This window comes from Rhipicephalus microplus, chromosome X (assembly GCF_043290135.1).
Source record: "Rhipicephalus microplus isolate Deutch F79 chromosome X, USDA_Rmic, whole genome shotgun sequence".
Lineage (NCBI taxonomy): Eukaryota > Metazoa > Arthropoda > Arachnida > Ixodida > Ixodidae > Rhipicephalus > Rhipicephalus microplus.
Genome location: NC_134710.1, coordinates 275,277,690 through 275,297,823, shown reverse-complemented (window position 1 = coordinate 275,297,823; position 20,134 = coordinate 275,277,690). Strand labels below are relative to the sequence as shown.

General features: G+C 47.9%; 16 non-coding genes across 16 annotated transcripts; all 16 read left to right on the top strand.

The window, feature by feature from the left end:
• The first annotated feature begins 2,194 nt into the window (after positions 1-2,194).
• Positions 2,195-2,267, top strand: TRNAA-AGC (transfer RNA alanine (anticodon AGC)). Its single transcript has one exon. It is a non-coding gene; the product is annotated as a tRNA-Ala (tRNA).
• A 187-nt stretch (positions 2,268-2,454) lies between these two features.
• On the top strand, positions 2,455-2,527 carry TRNAA-AGC (transfer RNA alanine (anticodon AGC)). Its single transcript has one exon. It is a non-coding gene; the product is annotated as a tRNA-Ala (tRNA).
• Positions 2,528-3,764: 1,237 nt separating this feature from the next.
• On the top strand, positions 3,765-3,837 carry TRNAA-AGC (transfer RNA alanine (anticodon AGC)). The gene has a single exon. It is a non-coding gene; the product is annotated as a tRNA-Ala (tRNA).
• Positions 3,838-5,934: 2,097 nt separating this feature from the next.
• Positions 5,935-6,007, top strand: TRNAA-AGC (transfer RNA alanine (anticodon AGC)). Its single transcript has one exon. It is a non-coding gene; the product is annotated as a tRNA-Ala (tRNA).
• Positions 6,008-6,196: 189 nt separating this feature from the next.
• Positions 6,197-6,269, top strand: TRNAA-AGC (transfer RNA alanine (anticodon AGC)). Its single transcript has one exon. It is a non-coding gene; the product is annotated as a tRNA-Ala (tRNA).
• Positions 6,270-7,506: 1,237 nt separating this feature from the next.
• On the top strand, positions 7,507-7,579 carry TRNAA-AGC (transfer RNA alanine (anticodon AGC)). Its single transcript has one exon. It is a non-coding gene; the product is annotated as a tRNA-Ala (tRNA).
• Positions 7,580-7,766: 187 nt separating this feature from the next.
• Positions 7,767-7,839, top strand: TRNAA-AGC (transfer RNA alanine (anticodon AGC)). Its single transcript has one exon. It is a non-coding gene; the product is annotated as a tRNA-Ala (tRNA).
• Positions 7,840-9,076: 1,237 nt separating this feature from the next.
• On the top strand, positions 9,077-9,149 carry TRNAA-AGC (transfer RNA alanine (anticodon AGC)). The gene has a single exon. It is a non-coding gene; the product is annotated as a tRNA-Ala (tRNA).
• A 2,097-nt stretch (positions 9,150-11,246) lies between these two features.
• TRNAA-AGC (transfer RNA alanine (anticodon AGC)) lies at positions 11,247-11,319 on the top strand. The gene has a single exon. It is a non-coding gene; the product is annotated as a tRNA-Ala (tRNA).
• A 189-nt stretch (positions 11,320-11,508) lies between these two features.
• On the top strand, positions 11,509-11,581 carry TRNAA-AGC (transfer RNA alanine (anticodon AGC)). The gene has a single exon. It is a non-coding gene; the product is annotated as a tRNA-Ala (tRNA).
• Positions 11,582-12,293: 712 nt separating this feature from the next.
• Positions 12,294-12,366, top strand: TRNAA-AGC (transfer RNA alanine (anticodon AGC)). Its single transcript has one exon. It is a non-coding gene; the product is annotated as a tRNA-Ala (tRNA).
• A 2,357-nt stretch (positions 12,367-14,723) lies between these two features.
• On the top strand, positions 14,724-14,796 carry TRNAA-AGC (transfer RNA alanine (anticodon AGC)). Its single transcript has one exon. It is a non-coding gene; the product is annotated as a tRNA-Ala (tRNA).
• Positions 14,797-15,504: 708 nt separating this feature from the next.
• TRNAA-AGC (transfer RNA alanine (anticodon AGC)) lies at positions 15,505-15,577 on the top strand. Its single transcript has one exon. It is a non-coding gene; the product is annotated as a tRNA-Ala (tRNA).
• Positions 15,578-17,324: 1,747 nt separating this feature from the next.
• On the top strand, positions 17,325-17,397 carry TRNAA-AGC (transfer RNA alanine (anticodon AGC)). Its single transcript has one exon. It is a non-coding gene; the product is annotated as a tRNA-Ala (tRNA).
• A 187-nt stretch (positions 17,398-17,584) lies between these two features.
• On the top strand, positions 17,585-17,657 carry TRNAA-AGC (transfer RNA alanine (anticodon AGC)). The gene has a single exon. It is a non-coding gene; the product is annotated as a tRNA-Ala (tRNA).
• A 1,230-nt stretch (positions 17,658-18,887) lies between these two features.
• On the top strand, positions 18,888-18,960 carry TRNAA-AGC (transfer RNA alanine (anticodon AGC)). Its single transcript has one exon. It is a non-coding gene; the product is annotated as a tRNA-Ala (tRNA).
• Positions 18,961-20,134: the final 1,174 nt, after the last annotated feature.

The following is a 20,134-nucleotide window of genomic DNA, read 5'->3' as shown; positions in this document are numbered from 1 at the left end:
GAAAATCAGTTCTCAGCTGACGCGGCTTCCCTCTTTCTGCAGAAGTTTCGTCACGTAATTACCGATCACCTTGTGAGGATAACAATGGACTCTCCATCGGGGGTGTAGCTCAGATTGTAGAGCGCTCGCTTAGCATGCGAGAGGTACTGGGATTGATACCCAGCACCTCCAGACCTTTGTTTTTATGCATTGCTGTGGCAGGTCATGCTTTGCTTCAGTTATAAAACAAAACAGCGCGCGTTACAAGCAGCCGTCGATGCGAGAAAACCAGTTCTCAGTTGACGCGGCTTCCCTCTTTCTGCAGAAGTTTCGTCACGTAGTTACCGATTACCTTGTGAGCATAACTATGGACTGTCCATCGGGGGTGTAGCTCAGATGAAAGAGCGCTTGCTTAGCATACGAGAAGTACTGGGATCGATACCCAGCACCTCCAGACCTTTGTTTTTATTCATTGCTGTGGCAGGTCATGCTTTGCTTGATTTAAAAAACAAAACAGCGCGCGTTACAAGCAGCCATCGATGCGAGAAAACCAGTTCTCAGTTGACGCGGCTTCCCTCTTTCTGCAGAGGTTTCGTCACGTAGTTACCGATCACCTTGTGAGCATAACTATGGACACTCCATCGGGGGTGTAGCTCAGATGAAAGAGCGCTTGCTTAGGATACGAGAGGTACTGGGATCGATACCCAGCACCTCAAGACCTTTGTTTTTATTCATTGCTGTGGCAGGTCATGCTTTGCTTGATTTAAAAAACAAAACAGCGCGCGTTACAAGCAGCCGTCGATGCGAAAAAACCAGTTCTCAGTTGACGCGGCTTCCCTCTTTCTGCAGAAGTTTCGTCACGTAGTTACCGATCACCTTGTGAGCATAACTATGGACACTCCATCGGGGGTGTAGCTCAGATGAAAGAGCGCTTGCTTAGGATACGAGAGGTACTGGGATCGATACCCAGCACCTCAAGACCTTTGTTTTTATGCATTGCTGTGGCAGGTCATGCTTTGCTTCAGTTATAAAACAAAACAGCGCGCGTTACAAGCAGCCGTCGATGCGAGAAAACCAGTTCTCAGTTGACGCGGCTTCCCTCTTTCTGCAGAAGTTTCGTCACGTAGTTACCGATTACCTTGTGAGCATAACTATGGACTCTCCATCGAGGGTGTAGCTCAGATGAAAGAGCGCTTGCTTAGCATACGAGAGGTACTGGGATCGATACCCAGCACCTCCAGACCTTTGTTTTTATTCATTGCTGTGGCAGGTCATGCTTTGCTTGATTTAAAAAACAAAACAGCGCGCGTTACAAGCAGCCGTCGATGCGAGAAAACCAGTTCTCAGTTGACGCGGCTTCCCTCTTTCTGCAGAAGTTTTGTCACGTAGTTACCGATTACCTTGTGAGCATAACTATGGACTCTCCATCGAGGGTGTAGCTCAGAAGAAAGAGCGCTTGCTTAGCATACGAGAGGTACTGGGATCGATACCCAGTACCTCCAGACTTTTGTTTTTATTCATTGCTGTGGCAGGTCATGCTTTGCTTTATTTAAAAAACAAAATAGCGTGCGTTACAAGCAGCCGTCGATGCGAGAAAACCAGTTCTCAGTTGACGCGGCTTCCCTCTTTCTGCAGAAGTTCCGTCACGTAGTTACCAATCACCTTGTGAGCATAACTATGGACTGTCCATCGGGGGTGTAGCTCAGATGAAAGAGCGCTTGCTTAGCATACGAGAGGTACTGGGATCGATACCCAGCACCTCCAGACCTTTGTTTTTATGCATTGCTGTGACAGGTCATGCTTTGCTTGATTTAAAAAACAAAACAGCGCGCGTTAAAAGCAGCCGTCGACGCGAGAAAACCAGTTCTCAGCTGACGCGGCTTCCCTCTTTCTGCAGAAGTTTCGTCACGTAGTTACCGATCACCTTGTGAGCATAACTATGGACTCTCCATCGGGGGTGTAGCTCAGATGAAAGAGCGCTTGCTTAGCATACGAGAGGTACTGGGATCGATACCCAGCACCTCCAGACCTTTATTTTTATTCATTGCTGCGGCAGGTCTTGCTTTGCTTGATTGAAAAAACAAAACAGCGCGCGATACAAGCAGCCGTCGACGCGAGAAAACCAGTTCTGAGCTGACGCGGCTTCGCTCTTTCTCTAAAATGTTCGCAACGTTATTACCGATCAGCTTGTGAGCATAACTATAGACTCTCCATCGGGGGTGTAGCTCAGATGGTAGAGCGCTCGCTTAGCATGCGAGAGGTACTGGGATCGATACCCAGCACCTCCAGACCTTTTTTTATTCATTGCTGTGGCAGCTCATGCTTTGCTTGATTTATAAAACAAAACAGCGCGCGATACAAGCCGCCGTTGACGCGAGAAAACCAGTTCTCAGCTGACGCGGCTTCCCTCTTTCTGCAGAAGTTTCGTCACGTAATTACCGATCACCTTGTGAGGATAACTATGGACTCTCCATCGGGGGTGTAGCTCAGATGGTAGAGCGCTCGCTTAGCATGCGAGAGGTACTGGGATTGATACCCAGCACCACCAGACCTTTATTTTTATTCATTGCTGTGGCAGGTCATGCTTTGTTGGATTTATAGATCAAAATAGAGCGCGATACAAGCAGCCGTCGACGCGAGAAAATCAGTTCTCAGTTGACGCGGCTTCCCTCTTTCTGCAGAAGTTTCGTCACGTAATTACCGATCACCTTGTGAGGATAACTATGGACTCTCTATCGGGGGTGTAGCTCAGATGGTAGAGCACGCGCTAAGCATGCGAGAGGTACTTGTATCGATACCCAGCACCTCCAGACCTTTATTTTTATTCATTGCTATGGCAGGTCATGCTTTGTTGGATGTATATATCAAAACAGAGCGCGATACAAGCAGCCGTCGACGCGAGAAAATCAGTTCTCAGTTGACGCGGCTTCCTCCTTTCTCCACAAAATTCGTCACGTAACTACCGATCAGCTTGTGAGCATAACTATGGACTCTCTATCGGGGGTGTAGCTCAGATGGTAGAGGACGCGTTTAGCATGCGAGAGGTACTGGGATCGATACCCAGCACCTCCAGACCTTCATTTTTATTCATTGCTGTGGCAGGTCATGTTTTGCTTGATTTATAAAACAAAACTGCGCGCGATACAAGCAGCCGTCGACGCGAGAAAACCAGTTCTCAATTGACACGGCTTCCCTCTTTCTCCAAAATATTCGTCACGTAATTACCGATCAGCTTGCGAGCATAACTATGGACTCGCCATCGGGGGTGCAGCTCAGATGGTAGAGCGCTCGCTTAGCATGCGAGAGGTACTGGGATTGATACCCAGCACCACCAGACCTTTATTTTTATTCATTGCTGTGGCAGGTCATGCTTTGTTGGATTTATAGATCAAAACAGAGCGCGAAACAAGCAGCCGTCGACGCGAGAATATCAGTTCTCAATTGACACGGCTTCCCTCTTTCTCCACAATATTCGTCACGTAATTACTGATCAGCTTGCGAGCATAACCATGGACTCTCCATCGGGGGTGCAGCTCAGATGGTAGAGCGCTCGCTTAGCATGCGAGAGGTACTGGGATTGATACCCAGCACCACCAGACCTTTATTTTTATTCATTGCTGTGGCAGGTCATGCTTTGTTGGATTTATAGATCAAAACAGAGCGCGAAACAAGCAGCCGTCGACGCGAGAATATCAGTTCTCAATTGACACGGCTTCCCTCTTTCTCCACAATATTCGTCACGTAATTACTGATCAGCTTGCGAGCATAACCATGGACTCTCCATCGGGGGTGTAGCTCAGATGGTAGAGCGCTCGCTTAGCATGCGAGAGGTACTGGGTTCGACACCCAGCACCTCCAGACCTTTATATGTATTCATTGGTATGGCAGGTCATGCTTTACTTGATATATAAAACAAAACAGCCCGCGATACAAGCAGCCGTCGACGCGAGAAAATCAGTTCTCAGCTGACGCGGCTTCCCTCTTTCTGCAGAAGTTTCGTCACGTAATTACCGATCACCTTGTGAGGTTAACAATGGACTCTCCATCGGGGGTGTAGCTCAGATGGTAGAGCGCTCGCTTAGCATGCGAGAGGTGCTGGGATTGATACCCAGCACCTCGAAACCTTTTTTTATTCATTGCTGTGGCAGGTCACGCTTTGCTTGATTTATAAAACAAAACAGCGCGCGATACAAGCAGCCGTCGACGAGAGAAAACCAGTTCTCAGTTTACGCGGCTTCTCTCTTTCTGCAGAAGTTTTGTCACGTAGTTACCGATCAGCTTGTGAGCATAACTATCGACTCTTCGTTGGGAGTGCAGCTCAGATGGTAGATCACTCGCTTAGCATGCGAGAGGTACTGGGATCGACACCCAGCACCTCCAGACCTTTTTTTATTCATTGCTGTGGCAGGTCATGCTTTGCTTGAGTTATAAAACAAAACAGCGCGCGTTACAAGCAGCCGTTGACGCGAGAAAACCAGTTCTCAGTTGACGTGGCTTCCCTCTTTCTGCAGAAGTTTCGTCACGTAGTTACCGATTACCTTGTGAGCATAACTATGGACTCTCCATCGAGGGTGTAGCTCAGATGAAAGAGCGCTTGCTTAGCATACGAGAGGTACTGGGATCGATACCCAGCACCTCCAGACCTTTGTTTTTATTCATTGCTGTGGCAGGTCATGCTTTGCTTGATTTAAAAAACAAAACAGCGCGCGTTACAAGCAGCCGTCGATGCGAGAAAACCAGTTCTCAGTTGACGCGGCTTCCCTCTTTCTGCAGAAGTTTCGTCACGTAGTTACCAATCACCTTGTGAGCATAACTATGGACTCTCCATCGGGGGTGTAGCTCAGATGAAAGAGCGCTTGCTTAGGATACGAGAGGTACTGGGATCGATACCCAGCACCTCCAGACCTTTGTTTTTATTCATTGCTGTGGCAGGTCATGCTTTGCTTGATTTAAAAAACAAAACAGCGCGCGTTGCAAGCAGCCGTTGATGCGAGAAAACCAGTTCTAGTTGACGCGGCTTCCCTCTTTCTGCAGAAGTTTCGTCACGTAGTTACCGATTACCTTGTGAGCATAACTATGGACTCTCCATCGAGGGTGTAGCTCAGATGAAAGAGCGCTTGCTTAGCATACGAGAGGTACTGGGATCGATACCCAGCACCTTCAGACCTTTGTTTTTATTCATTGCTGTGGCAGGTCATGCTTTGCTTGATTTAAAAAACAAAATAGCGCGCGTTACAAGCAGCCGTCGATGCAAGAAAACCAGTTCTCAGTTGACGCGGCTTCTCTCTTTCTGCAAAAGTTTTGTCACGTAGTTACAAGCAGCCGTCGATGCAAGAAAACCAGTTCTCAGTTGACGCGGCTTCTCTCTTTCTGCAGAAGTTTCGTCTCGTAGTTACCGATCACCTTGTGAGCATAACTATGGACTCTCCATCGGGGGTGTAACTCAGATGAAAGAGCGCTTGCTTAGGATACGAGAGGTACTGGGATCGATACCCAGCACCTCCAGACCTTTGTTTTTATTCATTGCTGTGGCAGGTCATGCTTTGCTTGATTTAAAAAACAAAACAGCGCGCGTTACAAGCAGCCGTCGATGCGAGAAAACCAGTTCTCAGTTGACGCGGCTTCCCTCTTTCTGCAGAAGTTTCGTCACGTAGTTACCGATCACCTTGTGAGCATAACTATGGACTCTCCATCGGGGGTGTAGCTCAGATGAAAGAGCGCTTGTTTAGCATACGAGAGGTACTGGGATCGATACCCAGCACCTCCAGACCTTTTTTTTATTCATTGCTGTGGCAGCTCATGCTTTGCTTGATTTATAAAACAAAACAGCGCGCGATACAAGCCGCCGTTGACGCGAGAAAACCAGTTCTCAGCTGACGCGGCTTCCCTCTTTCTGCAGAAGTTTCGTCACGTAATTACCGATAACCTTGTGAGGATAACTATGGACTCTCCATCGGGGGTGTAGCTCAGATGGTAGAGCGCTCGCTTAGCATGCGAGAGGTACTGGGATTGATACCCAGCACCACCAGACCTTTATTTTTATTCATTGCTGTGGCAGGTCATGCTTAGTTGGATTTATAGATCAAAACAGAGCGCGATACAAGCAGCCGTCGACGCGAGAATATCAGTTCTCAATTGACACGGCTTCCCTCTTTCTCCACAATATTCGTCACGTAATTACTGATCAGCTTGCGAGCATAACCATGGACTCTCCATCGGGGGTGTAGCTCAGATGGTAGAGCGCTCGCTTAGCATGCGAGAGGTACTGGGTTCGACACCCAGCACCTCCGGACCTTTATATTTATTCATTGCTATGGCAGGTCATGCTTTACTTGATTTATAAAACAAAACAGCCCGCGATACAAGCAGCCGTCGACGCGAGAAAATCAGTTCTCAGCTGACGCGGCTTCCCTCTTTCTGCAGAAGTTTCGTCACGTAGTTACCGATTACCTTGTGAGCATAACTATGGACTCTCCATCGAGGGTGTAGCTCAGATGAAAGAGCGCTTGCTTAGCATACGAGAGGTACTGGGATCGATACCCAGCACCTCCAGACCTTTGTTTTTATTCATTGCTGTGGCAGGTCATGCTTTGCTTGATTTAAAAAACAAAACAGCGCGCGTTACAAGCAGCCGTCGATGCGAGAAAACCAGTTCTCAGTTGACGCGGCTTCCCTCTTTCTGCAGAAGTTTTGTCACGTAGTTACCGATTACCTTGTGAGCATAACTATGGACTCTCCATCGAGGGTGTAGCTCAGAAGAAAGAGCGCTTGCTTAGCATACGAGAGGTACTGGGATCGATACCCAGTACCTCCAGACTTTTGTTTTTATTCATTGCTGTGGCAGGTCATGCTTTGCTTTATTTAAAAAACAAAATAGCGTGCGTTACAAGCAGCCGTCGATGCGAGAAAACCAGTTCTCAGTTGACGCGGCTTCCCTCTTTCTGCAGAAGTTCCGTCACGTAGTTACCAATCACCTTGTGAGCATAACTATGGACTGTCCATCGGGGGTGTAGCTCAGATGAAAGAGCGCTTGCTTAGCATACGAGAGGTACTGGGATCGATACCCAGCACCTCCAGACCTTTGTTTTTATGCATTGCTGTGACAGGTCATGCTTTGCTTGATTTAAAAAACAAAACAGCGCGCGTTAAAAGCAGCCGTCGACGCGAGAAAACCAGTTCTCAGCTGACGCGGCTTCCCTCTTTCTGCAGAAGTTTCGTCACGTAGTTACCGATCACCTTGTGAGCATAACTATGGACTCTCCATCGGGGGTGTAGCTCAGATGAAAGAGCGCTTGCTTAGCATACGAGAGGTACTGGGATCGATACCCAGCACCTCCAGACCTTTATTTTTATTCATTGCTGCGGCAGGTCTTGCTTTGCTTGATTGAAAAAACAAAACAGCGCGCGATACAAGCAGCCGTCGACGCGAGAAAACCAGTTCTGAGCTGACGCGGCTTCGCTCTTTCTCTAAAATGTTCGCAACGTTATTACCGATCAGCTTGTGAGCATAACTATAGACTCTCCATCGGGGGTGTAGCTCAGATGGTAGAGCGCTCGCTTAGCATGCGAGAGGTACTGGGATCGATACCCAGCACCTCCAGACCTTTTTTTATTCATTGCTGTGGCAGCTCATGCTTTGCTTGATTTATAAAACAAAACAGCGCGCGATACAAGCCGCCGTTGACGCGAGAAAACCAGTTCTCAGCTGACGCGGCTTCCCTCTTTCTGCAGAAGTTTCGTCACGTAATTACCGATCACCTTGTGAGGATAACTATGGACTCTCCATCGGGGGTGTAGCTCAGATGGTAGAGCGCTCGCTTAGCATGCGAGAGGTACTGGGATTGATACCCAGCACCACCAGACCTTTATTTTTATTCATTGCTGTGGCAGGTCATGCTTTGTTGGATTTATAGATCAAAATAGAGCGCGATACAAGCAGCCGTCGACGCGAGAAAATCAGTTCTCAGTTGACGCGGCTTCCCTCTTTCTGCAGAAGTTTCGTCACGTAATTACCGATCACCTTGTGAGGATAACTATGGACTCTCTATCGGGGGTGTAGCTCAGATGGTAGAGCACGCGCTAAGCATGCGAGAGGTACTTGTATCGATACCCAGCACCTCCAGACCTTTATTTTTATTCATTGCTATGGCAGGTCATGCTTTGTTGGATGTATATATCAAAACAGAGCGCGATACAAGCAGCCGTCGACGCGAGAAAATCAGTTCTCAGTTGACGCGGCTTCCTCCTTTCTCCACAAAATTCGTCACGTAACTACCGATCAGCTTGTGAGCATAACTATGGACTCTCTATCGGGGGTGTAGCTCAGATGGTAGAGGACGCGTTTAGCATGCGAGAGGTACTGGGATCGATACCCAGCACCTCCAGACCTTCATTTTTATTCATTGCTGTGGCAGGTCATGTTTTGCTTGATTTATAAAACAAAACTGCGCGCGATACAAGCAGCCGTCGACGCGAGAAAACCAGTTCTCAATTGACACGGCTTCCCTCTTTCTCCAAAATATTCGTCACGTAATTACCGATCAGCTTGCGAGCATAACTATGGACTCGCCATCGGGGGTGCAGCTCAGATGGTAGAGCGCTCGCTTAGCATGCGAGAGGTACTGGGATTGATACCCAGCACCACCAGACCTTTATTTTTATTCATTGCTGTGGCAGGTCATGCTTTGTTGGATTTATAGATCAAAACAGAGCGCGAAACAAGCAGCCGTCGACGCGAGAATATCAGTTCTCAATTGACACGGCTTCCCTCTTTCTCCACAATATTCGTCACGTAATTACTGATCAGCTTGCGAGCATAACCATGGACTCTCCATCGGGGGTGCAGCTCAGATGGTAGAGCGCTCGCTTAGCATGCGAGAGGTACTGGGATTGATACCCAGCACCACCAGACCTTTATTTTTATTCATTGCTGTGGCAGGTCATGCTTTGTTGGATTTATAGATCAAAACAGAGCGCGAAACAAGCAGCCGTCGACGCGAGAATATCAGTTCTCAATTGACACGGCTTCCCTCTTTCTCCACAATATTCGTCACGTAATTACTGATCAGCTTGCGAGCATAACCATGGACTCTCCATCGGGGGTGTAGCTCAGATGGTAGAGCGCTCGCTTAGCATGCGAGAGGTACTGGGTTCGACACCCAGCACCTCCAGACCTTTATATGTATTCATTGGTATGGCAGGTCATGCTTTACTTGATATATAAAACAAAACAGCCCGCGATACAAGCAGCCGTCGACGCGAGAAAATCAGTTCTCAGCTGACGCGGCTTCCCTCTTTCTGCAGAAGTTTCGTCACGTAATTACCGATCACCTTGTGAGGTTAACAATGGACTCTCCATCGGGGGTGTAGCTCAGATGGTAGAGCGCTCGCTTAGCATGCGAGAGGTGCTGGGATTGATACCCAGCACCTCGAAACCTTTTTTTATTCATTGCTGTGGCAGGTCACGCTTTGCTTGATTTATAAAACAAAACAGCGCGCGATACAAGCAGCCGTCGACGAGAGAAAACCAGTTCTCAGTTTACGCGGCTTCTCTCTTTCTGCAGAAGTTTTGTCACGTAGTTACCGATCAGCTTGTGAGCATAACTATCGACTCTTCGTTGGGAGTGCAGCTCAGATGGTAGATCACTCGCTTAGCATGCGAGAGGTACTGGGATCGACACCCAGCACCTCCAGACCTTTTTTTATTCATTGCTGTGGCAGGTCATGCTTTGCTTGAGTTATAAAACAAAACAGCGCGCGTTACAAGCAGCCGTTGACGCGAGAAAACCAGTTCTCAGTTGACGTGGCTTCCCTCTTTCTGCAGAAGTTTCGTCACGTAGTTACCGATTACCTTGTGAGCATAACTATGGACTCTCCATCGAGGGTGTAGCTCAGATGAAAGAGCGCTTGCTTAGCATACGAGAGGTACTGGGATCGATACCCAGCACCTCCAGACCTTTGTTTTTATTCATTGCTGTGGCAGGTCATGCTTTGCTTGATTTAAAAAACAAAACAGCGCGCGTTACAAGCAGCCGTCGATGCGAGAAAACCAGTTCTCAGTTGACGCGGCTTCCCTCTTTCTGCAGAAGTTTCGTCACGTAGTTACCAATCACCTTGTGAGCATAACTATGGACTCTCCATCGGGGGTGTAGCTCAGATGAAAGAGCGCTTGCTTAGGATACGAGAGGTACTGGGATCGATACCCAGCACCTCCAGACCTTTGTTTTTATTCATTGCTGTGGCAGGTCATGCTTTGCTTGATTTAAAAAACAAAACAGCGCGCGTTGCAAGCAGCCGTTGATGCGAGAAAACCAGTTCTAGTTGACGCGGCTTCCCTCTTTCTGCAGAAGTTTCGTCACGTAGTTACCGATTACCTTGTGAGCATAACTATGGACTCTCCATCGAGGGTGTAGCTCAGATGAAAGAGCGCTTGCTTAGCATACGAGAGGTACTGGGATCGATACCCAGCACCTTCAGACCTTTGTTTTTATTCATTGCTGTGGCAGGTCATGCTTTGCTTGATTTAAAAAACAAAATAGCGCGCGTTACAAGCAGCCGTCGATGCAAGAAAACCAGTTCTCAGTTGACGCGGCTTCTCTCTTTCTGCAAAAGTTTTGTCACGTAGTTACAAGCAGCCGTCGATGCAAGAAAACCAGTTCTCAGTTGACGCGGCTTCTCTCTTTCTGCAGAAGTTTCGTCTCGTAGTTACCGATCACCTTGTGAGCATAACTATGGACTCTCCATCGGGGGTGTAACTCAGATGAAAGAGCGCTTGCTTAGGATACGAGAGGTACTGGGATCGATACCCAGCACCTCCAGACCTTTGTTTTTATTCATTGCTGTGGCAGGTCATGCTTTGCTTGATTTAAAAAACAAAACAGCGCGCGTTACAAGCAGCCGTCGATGCGAGAAAACCAGTTCTCAGTTGACGCGGCTTCCCTCTTTCTGCAGAAGTTTCGTCACGTAGTTACCGATCACCTTGTGAGCATAACTATGGACTCTCCATCGGGGGTGTAGCTCAGATGAAAGAGCGCTTGTTTAGCATACGAGAGGTACTGGGATCGATACCCAGCACCTCCAGACCTTTTTTTTATTCATTGCTGTGGCAGCTCATGCTTTGCTTGATTTATAAAACAAAACAGCGCGCGATACAAGCCGCCGTTGACGCGAGAAAACCAGTTCTCAGCTGACGCGGCTTCCCTCTTTCTGCAGAAGTTTCGTCACGTAATTACCGATAACCTTGTGAGGATAACTATGGACTCTCCATCGGGGGTGTAGCTCAGATGGTAGAGCGCTCGCTTAGCATGCGAGAGGTACTGGGATTGATACCCAGCACCACCAGACCTTTATTTTTATTCATTGCTGTGGCAGGTCATGCTTAGTTGGATTTATAGATCAAAACAGAGCGCGATACAAGCAGCCGTCGACGCGAGAATATCAGTTCTCAATTGACACGGCTTCCCTCTTTCTCCACAATATTCGTCACGTAATTACTGATCAGCTTGCGAGCATAACCATGGACTCTCCATCGGGGGTGTAGCTCAGATGGTAGAGCGCTCGCTTAGCATGCGAGAGGTACTGGGTTCGACACCCAGCACCTCCGGACCTTTATATTTATTCATTGCTATGGCAGGTCATGCTTTACTTGATTTATAAAACAAAACAGCCCGCGATACAAGCAGCCGTCGACGCGAGAAAATCAGTTCTCAGCTGACGCGGCTTCCCTCTTTCTGCAGAAGTTTCGTCACGTAATTACCGATCACCTTGTGAGCATAACTATGGACTCTCCATCGGGGGTGTAGCTCAGATGAAAGATCACTCGCTTAGCATGCGAGAGGTACTGGGATCGACACCCAGCACCTCCAGACCTTTTTTTTATTCATTGCTGTGGCAGGTCATGCTTTGCTTGAGTTATAAAACAAAACAGCGCGCGTTACAAGCAGCCGTTGACGCGAGAAAACCAGTTCTCAGTTGACGTGGCTTCCCTCTTTCTGCAGAAGTTTCGTCACGTAGTTACCGATTACCTTGTGAGCATAACTATGGACTCTCCATCGAGGGTGTAGCTCAGATGAAAGAGCGCTTGCTTAGCATACGAGAGGTACTGGGATCGATACCCAGCACCTCCAGACCTTTGTTTTTATTCATTGCTGTGGCAGGTCATGCTTTGCTTGATTTAAAAAACAAAATAGCGCGCGTTACAAGCAGCCGTCGATGCAAGAAAACCAGTTCTCAGCTGACGCGGCTTCCCTCTTTCTGCAGAAGTTTCGTCACGTAATTACCGATCACCTTGTGAGGATAACAATGGACTCTCCATCGGGGGTGTAGCTCAGATGGTAGAGCGCTCGCTTAGCATGCGAGAGGTACTGGGATTGATACCCAGCACCTCCAGACCTTTTTTTATTCATTGCTGTGGCAGGTCACGCTTTGCTTGATTTATAAAAGAAAACAGCGCGCGATACAAGCAGCCGTCGACGAGAGAAAACCATATCTCAGTTGACGCGGCTTCTCTCTTTCTGCAAAAGTTTTGTCACGTAGTTACAAGCAGCCGTCGATGCGAGAAAACCAGTTCTCAGTTGACGCGGCTTCTCTCTTTCTGCAGAAGTTTCGTCACGTAGTTACCGATCACCTTGTGAGCATAACTATGGACTCTCCATCGGGGATGTAACTCAGATGAAAGAGCGCTTGCTTAGGATACGAGAGGTACTGGGATCGATACCCAGCACCTCCAGACCTTTGTTTTTATTCATTGCTGTGGCAGGTCATGCTTTGCTTGATTTAAAAAACAAAACAGCGTGCGTTACAAGCAGCCGTCGATGCGAGAAAACCAGTTCTCAGTTGACGCGGCTTCCCTCTTTCTGCAGAAGTTTCGTCACGTAGTTACCGATCACCTTGTGAGCATAACTATGGACTCTCCATCGGGGGTGTAGCTCAGATGAAAGAGCGCTTGTTTAGCATACGAGAGGTACTGGGATCGATACCCAGCACCTCCAGACCTTTTTTTATTCATTGCTGTGGCAGCTCATGCTTTGCTTGATTTATAAAACAAAACAGCGCGCGATACAAGCCGCCGTTGACGCGAGAAAACCAGTTCTCAGCTGACGCGGCTTCCCTCTTTCTGCAGAAGTTTCGTCACGTAATTACCGATCACCTTGTGAGGATAACTATGGACTCTCCATCGGGGGTGAAGCTCAGATGATAGAGCGCTCGCTTAGCATGTGAGAGGTACTGGGATTGATACCCAGCACCACCAGACCTTTATTTTTATTCATTGCTGTGGCAGGTCATGCTTTGTTGGATTTATAGATCAAAACAGAGCGCGATACAAGCAGCCGTCGACGCGAGAAAATCAGTTCTCAGTTGACGCGGCTTCCCTCTTTCTGCAGAAGTTTCGTCACGTAATTACCAATCACCTTGTGAGGATAACTATGGACTCTCTATCGGGGGTATAGCTCAGATGGTAGAGCACGCGCTAAGCATGCGAGAGGTACTTGTATCGATACCCAGCACCTCCAGACCTTTATTTTTATTCATTGCTATGGCAGGTCATGCTTTGTTGGATGTATATATCAAAACATAGCGCGATACAAGCAGCCGTCGACGCGAGAAAATCAGTTCTCAGTGGACGCGGCTTCCTCCTTTCTCCACAAAATTCGTCACGTATCTACCGATCAGCTTGTGAGCATAACTATGGACTCTCTATCGGGGGTGTAGCTCAGATGGTAGAGCACGCGTTTAGCATGCGAGAGGTACTGGGATCGATACCCAGCACCTCCAGACCTTCATTTTTATTCATTGCTGTGGCAGGTCATGTTTTGCTTGATTTATAAAACAAAACTGCGCGCGATACAAGCAGCCGTCGACGCGAGAAAACCAGTTCTCAATTGACACGGCTTCCCTCTTTCTCCAAAATATTCGTCACGTAATTACCGATCAGCTTGCGAGCATAACTATGGACTCGCCATCGGACGTGTAGCTCAGATGGGAGAGCGCTCACTTTGCATGCGAGAGGTACTGGGATTGATACCAAGCACCTACAGACCTTTTTTTATTCATTGCTGTGGCAGGTCATGCTTTGTTGGATTTATAGATCAAAACAGAGCGCGATACAAGCAGCCGTCGACGCGATAAAACCAGTTCTCAGTTGACGCGGCTTCGCTCTTTCTCTAAAATATTCGCAACGTTATTACCGATCAGCTTGTGAGCATAACTATGGACTCTCCATCGGGAGTGTAGCTCAGATGGTAGAGCGCTCGCTTAGCACGCGAGAGGTACTCTGATCGATACCCAGCACCTACAGACCTTTTTTTTATTCATTGCTGTGGCAGGTCATGCTTTGCTTGAGTTATAAAACAAAACAGCGCACGTTACAAGCAGCCGTCGACGCGAGAAAACCAGTTCTCAGTTGACGCGGCTTCCCTCTTGCTCTAAAATATTCGCAACGTAATTACCGCTCAGCTTGTGAGCATAACTATGGACTCGCCATTGGACGTGTAGCTCAGATTGTAGAGCGCTCGCTTAGCATGCGAGAAGTACTGGGATCGATGCCTAGCACCTCCAGACCTCTATTTTTATTCATTGCTATGGCAGGTCATGCTTTGCTTGAGTTACAAAAAAAAACAGCGCGCGATACAAGCAGCCGTCGACGCGAGAAAAACAGTTCTCAGTTGACGCAGCCTCCCTCTTTCTCCACAAAATTCGACACGTAATTTCCGATCAGCTTATGAGCTTAACTATGGACTCTCTTCGGAGATGTAGCTTAGATGGTAGAGCGCTCGCTTAGCATGCGAGAGGTACTGGGATCGATACCCAGCACCTCTAGACCTTTTTTTATTCATTGCTGTGGCAGGTCATGCTTTGCTTGATTTATAAATCAAAACAGGGCGCGATACAGGCAGCCGTTGACGCGAGAAAACCAGTTCTCAGTTGACGCGGCTTACCTCTTTCTGCAGAAGTTTTGTCACGTAGTTACCGATCAGCTTGTGAGCATAAAAATGGACTCTCCATCGGGAGTGCAGCTCAGATGGTAGAGCGCTCGCTTAGCATGCGAGAGGTACTGGGATTGATAACCAGCACCTCCACACCTTTTTTTATTCATTGCTGTGGCAGGTCATGCTTTGCTTGATTTATAAAACAAAACAGCGCGCGATACAAGCAGCCGTCGACGCGAGAAAACCAGTTCTCAGCTGACGCGGCTTCCCTCTTTCTGCAGAAGTTTCGTCACGTAATTACCGATCACCTTGTGAGGATAACTATGGACTCTCCATCGGGGGTGAAGCTCAGATGGTAGAGCGCTCGCTTAGCATGCGAGAGGTACTGGAATCGATACCCAGCACCACCAGACCTTTATTTTTATTCATTGCTGTGGCAGGTCATGCTTTGTTGGATTTATAGATCAAAACAGAGCGCGATACGAGCAGCCGTCGACGCGATAAACCAGTTCTCAGTTGACGCGGCTTCGCTCTTTCTCTAAAATATTCGCAACGTTATTACCGATCAGCTTGTGAGCATAACTATGGACTCTTTATCGGGGGTGTAGCTCAGATGGTAGAGCACGCGCTTAGCATGCGAGAGGTACTGGGATCGATACCCAGCACCTCCAGACCTTCATTTTTATTCATTGCTGTGGCAGGTCATGCTTTGCTTGATTTATAAAACAAAACAGCGCGCGATACAAGCAGCCGTCGACGCGAGAAAACCAGTTCTCAATTGACACGGCTTCCCTCTTTCTCCAAAATATTCGTCACGTAAATACCGATCAGCTTGCGAGAATAACTATTGACTCGCCATCGGACGTGTTGCTCAGATGGCAGAGCGCTCACTTTGCATGCGAGAGGTACTAGGATCGATACCCAGCACCTCCAGAGCCTCATTTTTATTCATTGCTATGGTAGGTCATGTTTTGCTTGATTTATAAAACAAAACAGCGCGCGATACAAGCAGCCGTCGACGCGAGAAAGCCAGTTCTAAGTTGACGCGGCCTCCCTCATTCTCCACAAAATTCGTCACGTAATTACCGATCAGCTTGTGAGCATAACTATGGACTCTCCATAGGGGGTGTAGCTCAGATTGTAGAGCGCTAGCTTAGCATGCGACAAGTACTGCTATTGATGCCCAGCACCTCCAGACCTCTATTTTTATTCATTGCTATGGCAGGTCATGCTTTGCTTGAGTTATAAAAAAAACAGCACGCGATACAAGCAGCCGTCGACGCGAGAAAACCAGTTCTATGTTGACGCGGCCTCCCTCTTTCTCCACAAAATTCGCAACGTAATTACCGATCAGCTTGTGAGCCAGCTATGGACTCTCTATCGGGGGTGTAGCTCAGATGGTAGAGCGCTCGCTTAGCATGCAAGAGGTACTGAGATCGATACCCAGCACCTCCAAACCTTTTTTATTCATTGCTGTGGCAGGTCATGCTTTGCTTGATTGATAAAACAAAACAGCGCGCGATACAAGCAGCCATCGACGCGAAAAAATCAGTTCTCAGAAGACGCGGCTTCGCTCTTTCTCTAAAATATTCGCAACGTTATTACCGATCAGCTTGTGAGCCGAGATATGGACTCTCTATTGGGGGTGCAGCTCACATGGTAGAGCTCTCGCTTAGCATGCGAGAGGTAGTGGGATCGATTCCCAGCACCTCCAGACCTTTTTTTATTCATTGCTGTGGCAGGTCATGCTTTGCTTGATTTATAAAACAAAACAGCGCGCGATACAAGCAGCCGTCGACGCGATAAAACCAGTTCTCAGTTGACGCGAGTTCGCTCTTTCTCTAAAATATTCGCAACGTTATTACCGATCAGCTTGTGAGCATAACTATGGACTCTCTATCGGGGGTGCAGCTCAGATGGTAGAGCTCTCGCTTAGCATGCGAGAGGTAATGGGATCGATTCCAGACCTCCAGACCTTTTTTTATTCATTGCTGTGGCAGGTCATGCTTTGCTTGATTTATAAAACAAAACAGCGCGCGATACAAGCAGCCGTCGACGCGATAAAACCAGTTCTCAGTTGACGCGGCTTCGCTCTTTCTCTAAAATATTCGCAACGTTATTACCGATCAGCTTGTGAGCATAACTATGGACTCTCTATCGGGGGTGCAGCTCAGATGGTAGAGCTCTCGCTTAGCATGCGAGAGGTACTGGGATCGATTCTCAGCACCTCCAGACCTTTTTTTATTCATTGCTGTGGCAGGTCATGCTTTGCTTGATTTATAAAACAAAACAGCGCGCGATACAAGCAGCCGTCGACGCGATAAAACCAGTTCTCAGTTGACGCGGCTTCGCTCTTTCTCTAAAATATTCGCAACGTTATTACCGATCAGCTTGTGAGCCAGCTATGGACTCTCCATCGGGGGTGTAGCTCAGATGGTAGAGCGCTCGCTTAGCATGCGAGAGGTACTGGGATCGATTCTCAGCACCTCCAGACCTTTTTTTATTCATTGCTGTGGCAGGTCATGCTTTGCTTGATTTATAAAACAAAACAGCGTGCGATACAAGCAGCCGTCGACGCGATAAAACCAGTTCTCAGTTGACGCGACTTCGCTCTTTCTCTAAAATATTCGCAACGTTATTACCGATCAGCTTGTGAGCATAACTATGGACTCTCTATCGGGGGTGCAGCTCAGATGGTAGAGCTCTCGCTTAGCATGCGAGAGGTACTGGGATCGATTCCCAGCACCTCCAGACCTTTTTTTATTCATTGCTGTGGCAAGTCATTCTTTGCTTGATTTATAAAACAAAACAGCGCGCGATACAGGCAGCCGTCGACGCGAGAAAACCAGTTTTCCGTTGACGCGGCTTCCCTCTTTCTGCAGCTTTGTCACGTAGTTACCGATCAGCTTGTGAGCATAACTATGGATTTTCCATCAGGGGTGTAGCTCAGATGGTAGAGCGCTCGCGTAGCATGCGAGAGGTACTCTGATCGATACCCAGCACCTACAGACCTTTTTTTTATTCATTGCTGTGGCAGGTCATGCTTTGCTTGAGTTATAAAACAAAACAGCGCACGTTACAAGCAGCTGTCGATGCGATAAAACCAGTTCTCAATTGACGCGGCTTCCCTGTTTCTGCAGAAGTTTTGTCACGTAGTTACCGATCAGCTTGTGAGCATAACATTGGACTCTCCATCGGGAGTGTAGCTCAGATGGTAGAGCGCTCGCTTAGCACGCGAGAGGTACTCTGATCGATACCCAGCACCTACAGACCTTTTTTTTATTCATTGCTGTGGCAGGTCATGCTTTGCTTGAGTTATAAAACAAAACAGCGCACGTTACAAGCAGCTGTCGACGCGAGAAAACCAGTTCTCAGTTGACGCGGCTTCCCTCTTGCTCTAAAATATTCGCAACGTAATTACCGCTCAGCTTGTGAGCATAACTATGGTCTCGCCATTGGACGTGTAGCTCAGATTGTAGAGCGCTCGCTTAGCATGCGAGAAGTACTGGGATCGATGCCTAGCACCTCCAGACCTCTATTTTTATTCATTGCTATGGCAGGTCATGCTTTGCTTGAGTTACAAAAAAAAAACAGCGCGCGATACAAGCAGCCGTCGACGCGAGAAAACCAGTTCTCAGTTGACGCAGCCTCCCTCTTTCTCCACAAAATTCGCAACGTAATTTCAGATCAGCTTGTGAGCTTAACTATGGACTCTCTATCGGGGGTGTAGCTCAGATGGTAGAGTGCTCGCTTAGCATGCAAGAGGTATTGGGATCGATACCCAGCACCTCGAAACCTTTTTTTTATTCATCGCTGTGGCAGGCCATGCTTTGCTTGATTGATAAAACAAAACAGCGCGCAATACAAGCCGCCGTCGACGCGAAAAAATCAGTTCGCAGTTGACGCAGCTTCGCTGTTTCTCTAAAATATTCGCAACGTTATTACCGATCAGCTTGTGAGCATAACTATGGACTCTCCATCGGGGGTGTAGCTCCGATGGTAGAGCGCTCGCTTAGCATGCGAGAGGTACTGGGATCGATTCCCAGCACTTCCAGACCTTTTTTTATTCATTGCTGTGGCAGGTCATGCTTTGCTTGATTGATAAAACAAAACAGCGCGCGATACAAGCAGCCGTCGACGCGAAAAAATCAGTTCTCAGTTGACGCGGCTTCGCTCTTTCTCTAAAATATTCGCAACGTTATTACCGATCAGCTTGTGAGCATAACTATGGACTCTCTATCGGGGGTGCAGCTCAGATGGTAGAGCTCTCGCTTAGCATGCGAGAGGTACTGGGGTCGATACCCAGCACCTCCCGACCTTTTTTTATTCATTGCTGTGGCAGGTCATGCTTTGCTTGATTTATAAAACAAAACAGCCCGCGATACAGGCAGCCGTCGACGCGAGAAAACCAGTTTTCCGTTGACGCGGCTTCCCTCTTTCTGCAGTTTTGTCACGTAGTTACCGATCAGCTTGTGAGCATAACTATGGACTCTCCATCAGGGGTGTAGCTCAGATGGTAGAGCGCTCGCTTAGCATGCGAGAGGTTCTGGGATCGATACCAAGCACCTCCAGAACTTTTTTTATTCATTGCTGTGGCAGGTCATGCTCTGCTTGATTTATAAAACAAAACAGCGCGCGATACAAGCAGCCGTCGACGCGAAAAAATCAGTTCTCAGTTGACGCGGCTTCGTTCGCCTCTGAAATATTCGCAACGTAATTACGGATCAGCTTGTGAGCATAACTATGGACTCTTCATCGGGGGTGTAGCTCAGATGGTAGAGCGCTCGCGTAGCTTGCGAGAGGTACTGGGATCGATACCCAGCACCTCCAGACTTTTTTTATTCATTGCTGTGGCAGGTGATGCTTTGCTTGATTCGTAAAACAAAACAGCGCGCGATACAAGCAGCTGTCGACGCGAGAAAACCAGTTCTCAGTTGACGCGGCTTCCCTCTTTCTCCAAAATATTCGTCACGTAATGTCCGATCAGCTTGTGAGCATAACATTGGACTCTCCATCGGGAGTGTAGCTCAGATGGTAGAGCGCTCGCTTAGCACGCGAGAGGTACTCTGATCGATACCCAGCACTTACAGACCTTTTTTTTATTCATTGCTGTGGCAGGTCATGCTTTGCTTGAGTTATAAAACAAAACAGCGCACGTTACAAGCAGCCGTCGACGCGAGAAAACCAGTTCTCAGTTGACGCGGCTTCCCTCTTGCTCTAAAATATTC